This window comes from Rattus norvegicus, chromosome X (genome assembly GCF_021556685.1).
Source record: "Rattus norvegicus strain SHRSP/BbbUtx chromosome X, alternate assembly SHRSP_T2T, whole genome shotgun sequence".
Lineage (NCBI taxonomy): Eukaryota > Metazoa > Chordata > Mammalia > Rodentia > Muridae > Rattus > Rattus norvegicus.
The window spans coordinates 21,830,345-21,840,622 of record NC_141554.1 but is presented as its reverse complement, the minus strand read 5'-3'; the positions used below and the strand labels follow the sequence as shown (position 1 = coordinate 21,840,622).

At 41.1% G+C, this 10,278-nt stretch overlaps 1 non-coding gene across 1 annotated transcript; it reads right to left on the bottom strand.

The window, feature by feature from the left end:
* Nucleotides 1-1,303: 1,303 nt before the first annotated feature.
* LOC120099552 (U6 spliceosomal RNA) lies at nucleotides 1,304-1,410 on the bottom strand. The gene has a single exon (XR_015647157.1). It is a non-coding gene; the product is annotated as a U6 spliceosomal RNA (small nuclear RNA).
* Between the last annotated feature and the right edge of the window lie 8,868 nt (nucleotides 1,411-10,278).

Sequence of the window (10,278 nt, the reverse complement as noted above, 5' to 3'; positions counted from 1 at the left end):
GTTTAACTGGTTTACCTGTTCCTGATTTAACTTCGGTACCTGGTATCTGTCTAGGAAATTGTCCATTTCCTGAAGATTTTCAAGTTTTGTTGAATATAGGTTTTTATAGTAAGATCTGATGATTTTTTGAATTTCCTCTGAATCTGTTGTTATGTCTCCCTTTTCATTTCTGATTTTGTTAATTTGGATGCACTCTCTGTGTCCTCTCGTTAGTCTGGCTAAGGGTTTATCTATCTTGTTGATTTTCTCAAAGAACCAACTTTTGGTTCTGTTCATTCTTTCTATGGTCCTTTTTGTTTCTACTTGGTTGATTTCAGCTCTGAGTTTGATTATTTCCTGCCTTCTACTCCTCCTGGGTGTATTTGCTTCTTTTTGTTCTAGAGCTTTTAGGTGTGCTGTCAAGCTGCTGACATATGCTCTTTCCTGTTTCTTTCTGCAGGCACTCAGCGCTATGAGTTTTCCTCTTAGCACAGCTTTCATTGTGTCACATAAGTTTGGGTATGTTGTACCTTCATTTTCATTAAATTCTAAAAAGTTTTAAATTTCTTTATTTCTTCCTTGACCAGGTTATCATTGAGTAGAGCATTGTTCAATTTCCACGTATATATGGGCATTCTTCCTTGATTGTTATTGAAGACCAGTTTTAGGCCGTGGTGGTCTGATAGCACGCATGGGATTATTTCTATCTTTCTGTACCTGTTGAGGCCCGTTTTTTGACCAATTATATGGTCAATTTTGGAGAAAGTACCATGAGGAGCTGAGAAGAAGGTATATCCTTTTGCTTTAGGATAGAATGTTCTATAAATATCCGTTAAGTCCATTTGGCTCATGACTTCTCTTAGTCTGTCTACATCTCTGTTTAATTTCTGTTTCCCTGAAATGTCCATTGATGAGAGTGGGGTGTTGAAATCTCCCACTATTATTGTGTGAGGTGCAATGTGTGTTTTGAGCTTTAGTAAGGTTTCTTTTACATATGTAGGTGCCCTTGTATTTGGGGCATAGATATTTAGGATTGAGAGTTCATCTTGGTGGATTTTTCCTTTGATGAATATGAAGTGTCCTTCCTTATCTTTTTTGATGACTTTTAGTTGAAAATTGATTTTATTCGATATTAGAATGGCTACTCCAGCTTGCTTCTTCTGACCATTTGCTTGGAAAATTGTTTTCCAGCCTTTCACTCTGAGGTAATGTCTGTCTTTGTCTCTGAGGTGTGTTTCCTGTAGGCAGCAGAATGCAGGGTCCTCGTTGCGTATCCAGTTTGTTAATCTATGTCTTTTTATTGGGGAGTTGAGGCCATTGATGTAAAAATATGGAACGCTTCACGAATTTGCGTGTCATCCTTGCGCAGGGGCCATGCTAATCTTCTCTGTATCGTTCCAATTTTAGTATATGTGCTGCCGAAGCGAGCACTAAAATCCACACTCTTAAAAGAACTTTTTTTCCAGACACTGGATCACGCTGGACACAAAATTGAGACAATCTGTGATAAACTTAGAAGTTGCATTCATTCAAATGCTTCACTGCAGCCATTTGAGAAAACTACATTGTGTAGAACTGACCCAGGCCAAATGACAAAGCTCTTTACCTCCAGCTATCCAGTGGTCTCTTCCTCCAGTCAGTTCTCACAACATAACCAAGGCTGCATGCAAATCCTACTCTCTTGGTTTAGCTTTCCAGGCACTGTGGCTTATGAAGGTTAAGAACCCCACTGCCCAGCTTTTTTTTTTTTTACCATTTTCTACATTAAAATTTTATTTGTGTAATAAAATATGCACTTAGACTTTTTGCTACATTGCTCTATATATTTTTTCTTTTTTTTAATCTTTATTAACTTGAGTGTTTCTTATTTATTTCTATTGTTATTCCCTTACCCGGTTGCCAGGCCAACATCCCCCTAAGCCCTCCCCCTCCCCTACTTTATGGGCATTCCCCTCCCCATCCTCCCTCCATTACCACCCTCCCCCCAACAATCACGTTCACTGGGGGTTCAGTCTTAGCAGGACCAAGGGCTTCCCCTTCCACTGGTGCTCTTACTAGGATATTCATTGCTACCTATGAGGTCAGAGTCCAGGGTCAGTCCATGTATAGTCTTTAGGTAGTGGCTTAGTCCCTGAAAGCTCTGGTTGGTTGACATTGTTGTTCATATGGGGTCTCAAGGCCCTTCAAGCTCTTTCAGCCCTTTCTCTGATTCCTTCAACGGGGGTCCTATTCTCAGTTCAGTGGTTTGCTGCTGCCATTCGCATATGTATTTACTGTATTCTGGCTGTGTCTCTCAGGAGCGATCTACATCCGGTTCCTGTCAGCCTGCAGTTCTTTGCTTCATCCATCTTGTCTAATTGGATGGCTGTATATGTATGGGCCACATGTGGGGCAGGCTCTGAATGGGTGTTCCTTCTGTCTCTGTTCTAGACTTTGCCTCCCTATTCCCTGCCAAGGGTATTCTTGTTCCCCTTTTAAAGAAGGAGTGAAGCATTCGCATTTTGGTCATCCTGCTTGAGTTTCATGTGTTCTGTGCATCTAGAGTAATTCGAGCATTTGGGCTAATAGCCACTTATCAATGAGTGCATACCATGTATGTTTTTCTGTGATTTGGTTACCTCACTCAGGATGATATTTTCCAATTCCATCCATTTGCCTACGAATTTCATAAAGTCATTGTTTCTGATAGCTGAGTAATATTCCATTGTGTAGATGTACCACATTTTCTGTATCCATTCCTCTGTTGAAGGGCATCTGGGTTCTTTCCACCTTCTGGCTATTATAAATAAGGCTGCTATGAACAGAGTGGAGCATGTGTCTTTGTTATATGTTGGGGCATCTTTTGGGTATATGCCCAAGAGAGGTATAGCTGGATCCTCAGGCAGTTCAATGTCCAATTTTCTAAGGAACCTCCAGATTGATTTCCAGAATGGTTGTACCAGTCTGCAATCCCACCAACAATGGAGGAGTGTTCCTCTTTCTCCACATCCTCTCCAGCATCTGCTGTCACCTAAGTTTTTGATCTTCGCCATTCTAACTGGTGTGAGGTAAAATCTCAGGGTTGTTTTGATTTGCATTTCCCTTATGACTAAAGGTTTTGAAGATTTCTTTAGGTGTTTCTCAGCCATTCGGCATTCCTCAGCTGTGAATTCTTTGTTTAGCTCTGAACCCCATTTTTAATAGGGTTATTTGTCTCCCTGCAGTCTAACTTCTTAAATTCTTTGTATATTTTGGATATAAGTCCTCTATCAGTTGTAGGATTGGTAAAGATCTTTTCCCAATCTGTTGGTTGCCATTTTGTCCTAACAACAGTGTCCTTTGCCTTACAGAAGCTTTGCAGTTTTATGAGATCCCATTTGTCGATTCCTGATATTAGAGAATAAGCCATTGGTGTTTTGTTCAGGAAATTTTCTCCAGTGCCCATGTGTTCGAGATTCTTCCCCACTTTTTCTTCTGTTAGGTTGAATGTATCTGGTTTGATGTGGATGTCCTTGATCCACTTGGACTTAAGCTTTGTACAGGGTGATAAGCATGGATTGATCTGCATTCTTCTACATGCTGACCTCCAGTTGAACCAGCACCATTTGCTGAAAATGCTATCTTTTTTCCATTGGATGGTTTTGGCTCCTTTGTCAAAAATCAAGTGACCATAGATGTGTGGGTTCATTTCTGGGTCTTCAATTCTATTCCACTGGTCTATCTGTCTGTCTCTGTACCAATACCATGCAGTTTTTATCACTATTGCTCTGTAATACTGCTTGAGTTCAGGGATAGTGATTCCGCCTGAAGTCCTTTTATTGTTGAGGATAGTTTTAGGTATCCTGGGTTTTTTGTTATTCCAGATGAATTTGGAAATTGTTCTGTCTAACTCTCTGAAGAATTGGATTGGTATTTTGACGGGGATTGCATTGAATCTGTAGACCGCTTTTGGTAAAATGGCCATGTTTACTATATTAATCCTGCCAATCCATGAGCATGGGAGATATTTCCGTCTTCTGAGATCTTCTTCAATTTCTTTCTTCAGAGGCTTGAAGTTCTTATCATACAGATCTTTCACTTGCTTGGTTAAAGTCACACTGAGGTATTTTATATTATTTGGGACTATTATGAAGGGCGTTGTTTCCCAAATTTCATTCTCCCCTTGTTTCTCTTTTGTGTAGAGGAAGGCTACTGATTTATTTGAGTTAATTTTATACCCAGCTACTTTGCTGAAGGTGTTTATCAGGTTTAGTAGTTTTCTGGTGGAACTTTTGGGATCACTTAAATATACTATCATATCATCTGCAAATTGTGATATTTTGACTTCTTCTTTTCCAATCTGTATCGCTTTGATCTCCTTTTGTTGTCTGATTGCTCTGGCTAGAACTTCAAGAACTATATTGAATAAATAGGGAGAGAGGGGGCAACCTTGTCTAGTCCCTGATTTTAGTGGGATTGCTTGAAGTTTCTCTCCATTTAGTTTAATGTTAGCTACTGGTTTGCTGTATATGGCTTTTACTATGTTTAGGTATGGACCTTGAATTCCTATTCTTTCCAGGACTTTTATCATGAAGGGGTGTTGAATTTTGTCAAATGCTTTCTCAGCATCTAATGAAATGATCATGTGGTTTTGTTCTTTCAGTTTGTTTATATAATGGATCACGTTGATGGTTTTCCGTATATTAAACCATCCCTGCATGCCTGGGATGAAGCCTACTTGATCATGATGGATAATTGTTTTGATGTGCTCTTGGATTCGGTTTGCAAGAATTTTATTGAGTATTTTTGCGTCGATATTCATAAGGGAAATTGGTCTGAAGTTCTCTTTCTTTGTTGGGTCTTTGTGTGATTTAGGTATAAGAGTAATTGTGGTTTCATGGAAGGAATTCAGTAGCGCTCCATCTGTTTCAATTTTGTGGAATAGTTTGGATAGTATTGGTATGAGGTTTTCTATAAAGGTCTGATAGAATTCTGCACTGAACCCGTCTGGACCTGGGCTATTTTTTGTTGGGAGACTTTTAATGACTGCTTCTATTTCTTTAGGAGTTATGGGGTTGTTTAAATGGCTTATCTGTTCCTGATTTAACTTTGGTACCTGGTATCTGTCTAGGATATTGTCCATTTCCTGCTGATTTTCAAGTTTTGTTGAATATAGGCTTTTATAGTAAGATCTGATGATTTTTTTAATTTCCTCTGAATCTGTAGTTATGTCACCCTTTTCATTTCTGATTTTGTTAATTTGGACACACTCTCTGTGTCCTCTCTTTAGTCTGGCTAAGGGTTTATCCATCTTGTTGATTTTCTCAAAGAACCAACTTTTGGTTCTGTTCATTCTTTCTATGGTCCTTTTTGTTTCTACTTGGTTGATTTCAGCTCTGAGTTTGATTATTTCCTGCCTTCTACTCCTCCTGGGTGTACTTGCTTCTTTTTGTTCTAGAGCTTTTAGGTGTGCTGTCAAGCTGCTGATATATATGCTCCCTCCTGCTTCTTTCTGCAGACACTCAGAGCTATGAGTTTTCCTCTTAGCACAGCTTTCATTGTGTCCCATAAGTTTGGGTATGTTGTACCTTCATTTTCATTAAATTCTTAGAAGTCTTTAATGTCTTTATTTCTTCCTTGACCAGATTATCATTGAGGAGAGCATTGTTCAATTACCACGTATATGTGGGCATTCTTCCCTTATTGTTATTGAAGACCAGCTTTAGCCCATGGTGGTCTGATAGGACGCATGGGATTATTTCTATCTTTCTGTATCTATTGAGGCCTGTTTTATGACCAATTATGTGGTCAATTTTGGAGAAAGTACCATGAGTTGGTGAGAAGAAGGTATATCCTTTTGTTTTAGGATAGAATGGTCTATAAATATCTGTTAAGTCCATTTGGTTCATGACTTCTCTTAGTCTATCTATGTCTCTGTTTAATTTCTGTTTCCATGATGTGTCCATTCATGAGAGTGGGGTGTTGAAATCTTCTACTATTATTGTGTGAGGTGCAATGTGTACTTTGAGCTTTAGTAAGGTTTCTTCTATGTATGTAGGTGCCTTTGTATTTGGAGCATAGATATTTAGGATTGAGAGTTCAACTTGGTGGATTTTTCCTTTGATGAATATGAAGTGTCCTTCCTTATCTTTTTTGATGACTTTTGGTTGAAAATCCATTTTATTCAATATTAGAATGGCTACTCCAGCTTGCTTCTTCAGACTATTTGCTTGGAAAATTTTTTTCTAGCCTTTTACTCTGAGGTAGTGTCTGTCTTTTTCTCTGAGATGTGTTTCCTGTAGGCAGCAGAATGCAGGGTCCTCATTGCGTATCCAGTTTGTTAATCTATGTCTTTTTATTGGGGAATTGAGTCCATTGATGTTGAGAGATATTAAGGAATAGTGATAGTTGCTTCCTGTTATATTCGTATTTGGATGTGAGATTATGTTTGTGTGCTTTTCTTCTCTTTGTTTTGATGCCAAGACGATTAGTTTCTTGCTTTTTCTGGGGTGTAGCTTGCCTCCTTATGTTGGGCTTTACCATTTATTATCCTTTGTAGTGCTGGATTTGTATAAGGATATTGTGTAAATTTGGTTTTGTCATGGAATATCTTGGTTTCCCCATCTATGTTAATTGAGAGTTTTGCAGGATACAGTAACCTGGGCTGGCATTTGTGTTCTCATAGGGTCCAGGATCTTCTGGCCTTCATAGTCTCTGGTGAGAAGTCTGGTGTAATTCTGATAGGTCTGCCTTTATATGTTACTTGACCTTTTTCCCTTACTGCTTTTAATATTCTTTCTTTATTTTGTGCGTTTGGTGTTTTGACTATTATGTGACGGGAGGTGTTTCTTTTCTGATCCAATCTATTTGGAGTTCTGTAGGCTTCTTGTATGTTTATGGGTATCTCTTTTTTTTAGGTTAGGGAAGTTTTCTTCTATGATTTTGTTGAAGATATTTACTGGTCCTTTGAGCTGGGAGTCTTCACTCTCTTCTATACCTATTCTATACCTATTATCCTTAGGTTTGATCTTCTCATTGAGTCCTGGATTTCCTGTATGTTTTGGACCAGTAGCTTTTTCCGCTTTACATTATCTTTGACAGTTGTGTCGATGATTTCTATGGAATCTTCTGCTCCTGAGATTCTCTCTTCCATCTCTTGTATTCTGTTGGTGAAGCTCGTATCTACAGCTCCTTGTCTCTTCCTTTGGTTTTCTATATCCAGGGTTGTTTCCATGTGTTCTTTCTTGATTGCTTCTATTTCCATTTTTAATTCCTTCAAGTGTTTGATTGTGTTTTCCTGGAATTCTTTCAGGGATTTTTGTGATTCCTCTCTGTATAGGCTTCTACTGGTTTATTTGTGTTTTCCTGCGCTTCTCTAAGGGAGTTCTTCACATCTTTCTTGAAGTCCTCCAGCATCATGATCAAATGTGTTTTAAAATCAAGATCTCACTTTTCTGGTGTGTTTGGATATTCAGTATTTGGTTTGTTGGGAGAATTGGGCTCCGATGATGCCATGTAGTCTTGGTTTCTGTTGCTTGGGTTCCTGCGCTTGCCTCTAGCCATCAGGTTGTCTCTAGTGTTACCTTGTTCTGCTATTTCTGACAGCGATTAGACCATCCTATAGGCCTGTGTGTCAGGAGTGCTGTAGACCTGTTTTCCTGTTTTCTTTCAGCCAGTTATGGGAACAGAGTGTTCTGCTTTCAGGCGTGTAGTCGTTCCTGTCTACTGGTCTTCAGCTGTTCCTGTGGGCATGTGTCCTGAGTCTACCAGGTACGTCACTTGGAGCAAAAGAGTTGGTCTTGAAGCCTCCTGGGGGGCTGCATTTGAGCTCTCCATGAAGGCAGCAACCAGAAGGGCCTGCCCCACCTTTTCCCGGGCCCCTGTGCACAGGGGGCCCAGATGGCGTTAGGTGTTTTCCTCTGGAGTCAGAAATGTGGGCAGAGTGTAGTCTCTTCTGGCTTCCCAGGCGTGTCTGCCCTTCTGAAGGTTTAGCTCTCCCTCCCACGGGATTTTGGTGCAGGGAGTTGTTGACCAGGTCCCTTCAGATCCGGGTGGTGTCTGGACCGCAGGGGACCTGCCGCTTGAGTGCCCAGACAGCTCTTATTAGGTGGAAACATGTACCAATGATTCTCCAGCATTTCAAAGGAAGCCAGTTTTTAATTTTGTAAAACTTTATTTTTTGAGAATTGTATAGATGTATACAATGCATTTCGATCATTTCCAAATCCCACTGCCCCTTTAACTTCTTACTGATCATCCCTATGTCCTACTCCCAACTTCATATACTCTTTTTTTCTTTATAACCCACTGAGTACAGTTAGTGTTGCCTGTATGCCCATAGTTATAGATAGTGTCATCCACTGGAGCATGGGCACCATAATAAGTGCTAATTCCTTGAAGAAAACTGACTTGGTTATGCCCAGTAACCATCAGCTTTCAATAACTCCTCAGGCAACTGTCAATAACTCTTCAATTAGCAGTGAAACGTAATGGGCCCCTCCTCCATCATCTTATCTGACTTGAACTTACACAGGTCTTGTACCGGCATAGGCAGTCATGGCTGCTGTGAGTTCATGAACACAATCACCATGTTGTGTCCAGAAGCTACCATTCCACAAGAGTCCTCCCAGAACTCTGGCTCTTACAATGTTTCTGGCTTCTCTTCCACTATGTTCCCTGAGCCTTTCATAAAAGGGGTTGATATAGATGTCCCATTTGGGGCTGAGCGGTCCACGGTCAGTCATTTTCTGCCACCATCAGTCAGATAAGAGTGAGAGAGCTAGATCCCGGCCCGCAGCAGCTCTCTGCTCCCAAACCCCGTGGGAGAGAGACCTCACCGCCTGATCAGGTGGGCACTCCTGAGGCTGCAGAGCGGAGGAGACCACCAACACTGCCCACCCCTGCCCACATCCCTGGCCCAAGAGGCAACTGTATAAGGCCTCTGGGTTCCCGTAGGGGAGGGCCCAGGAGCGGCAGGATCCCTGCACCTGAGACACCGCCAGAACCTGAAGGAAACAGACCGGATAAACAGTTCTCTGCACCCAAATCCCGTGGGAGGGAGAGCTAAACCTTCAGAGAGGCGGACACGCCTGGGAAACCAGAAGAGACTGCACTCTGTGCACATCCAGACGCCAGAGGAAAACACCAAACGCCATCTGGAACCCTGGTGCACGGAGGCTCCCGGAAAGAGCGGCGCAGATCTTCCCGGTTGCTGCCGCCGCGGAGAGGACTTAGGCAGTACCCCACGAGCAAACTTGAGCCTTGGAACCACAGGTAGGACCAACTTTTCCCCTGCAAGAAACCTGCCTGGTGAACTCAAGACACAGGCCCACAGGAACAGCTGAAGACCTGTAGAGAGGAAAAACTACACGCCCGAAAGCAGAACACTCTGTCCCCATAACTGGCTGAAAGAAAACAGGAAAACAGGTCTACAGCACTCCTGACACACAGGCTTATAGGACAGTCTAGCCACGGTCAGAAATAGCAGAACAAAGTAACACTAGAGATAATCTGATGGCGAGAGGCAAGCGCAGGAACCCAAGCAACAGAAACCAAGACTACATGGCATCATCAGAGCCCAATTCTCCCACCAAAGCAAACACTGAATATCCAAACACACCAGAAAAGCAAGATCTAGTTTCAAAATCATATTTGATCATGATGCTGGAGGACTTCAAGAAAGACATAAAGAACTCCCTTAGAGAACAAGTAGAAGCCTACAGAGAGGAATCGCAAAAATCCCTGAAAGAATTCCAGGAAAACACAATCAAACAGTTGAAGGAATTAAAAATGGAAATAGAAGCAATCAAGAAAGAACACATGGAAACAACCCTGGACATAGAAAATCAAAAGAAAAGACAAGGAGCTGTAGATACAAGCTTCACCAACAGAATACAAGAGATGGAAGAGAGAATCTCGGGAGCAGAAGATTCCATAGAAATCATTGACTCAACTGTCAAAGATAATGTAAAGCAGAAAAAGCTACTGGTCCAAAACATACAGGAAATCCAGGACTCAATGAGAAGATCAAACCTAAGGATAATAGGTATAGAAGAGAGTGAAGACTCCCAGCTCAAAGGACCAGTAAATATCTTCAACAAAATCATAGAAGAAAACTTCCCTAACCTAAAAAAAGAGATACCCATAGGCATACAAGAAGCCTACAGAACTCCAAATAGATTGGACCAGAAAAGAAACACCTCCCGTCACATAATTGTCAAAACACCAAATGCACAAAATAAAGAAAGAATATTAAAAGCAGTAAGGGAAAAAGGTCAAGTAACATATAAAGGCAGACCTATCAGAATCACACCAGACTTTTCGCCAGAAACTATGAAGGCC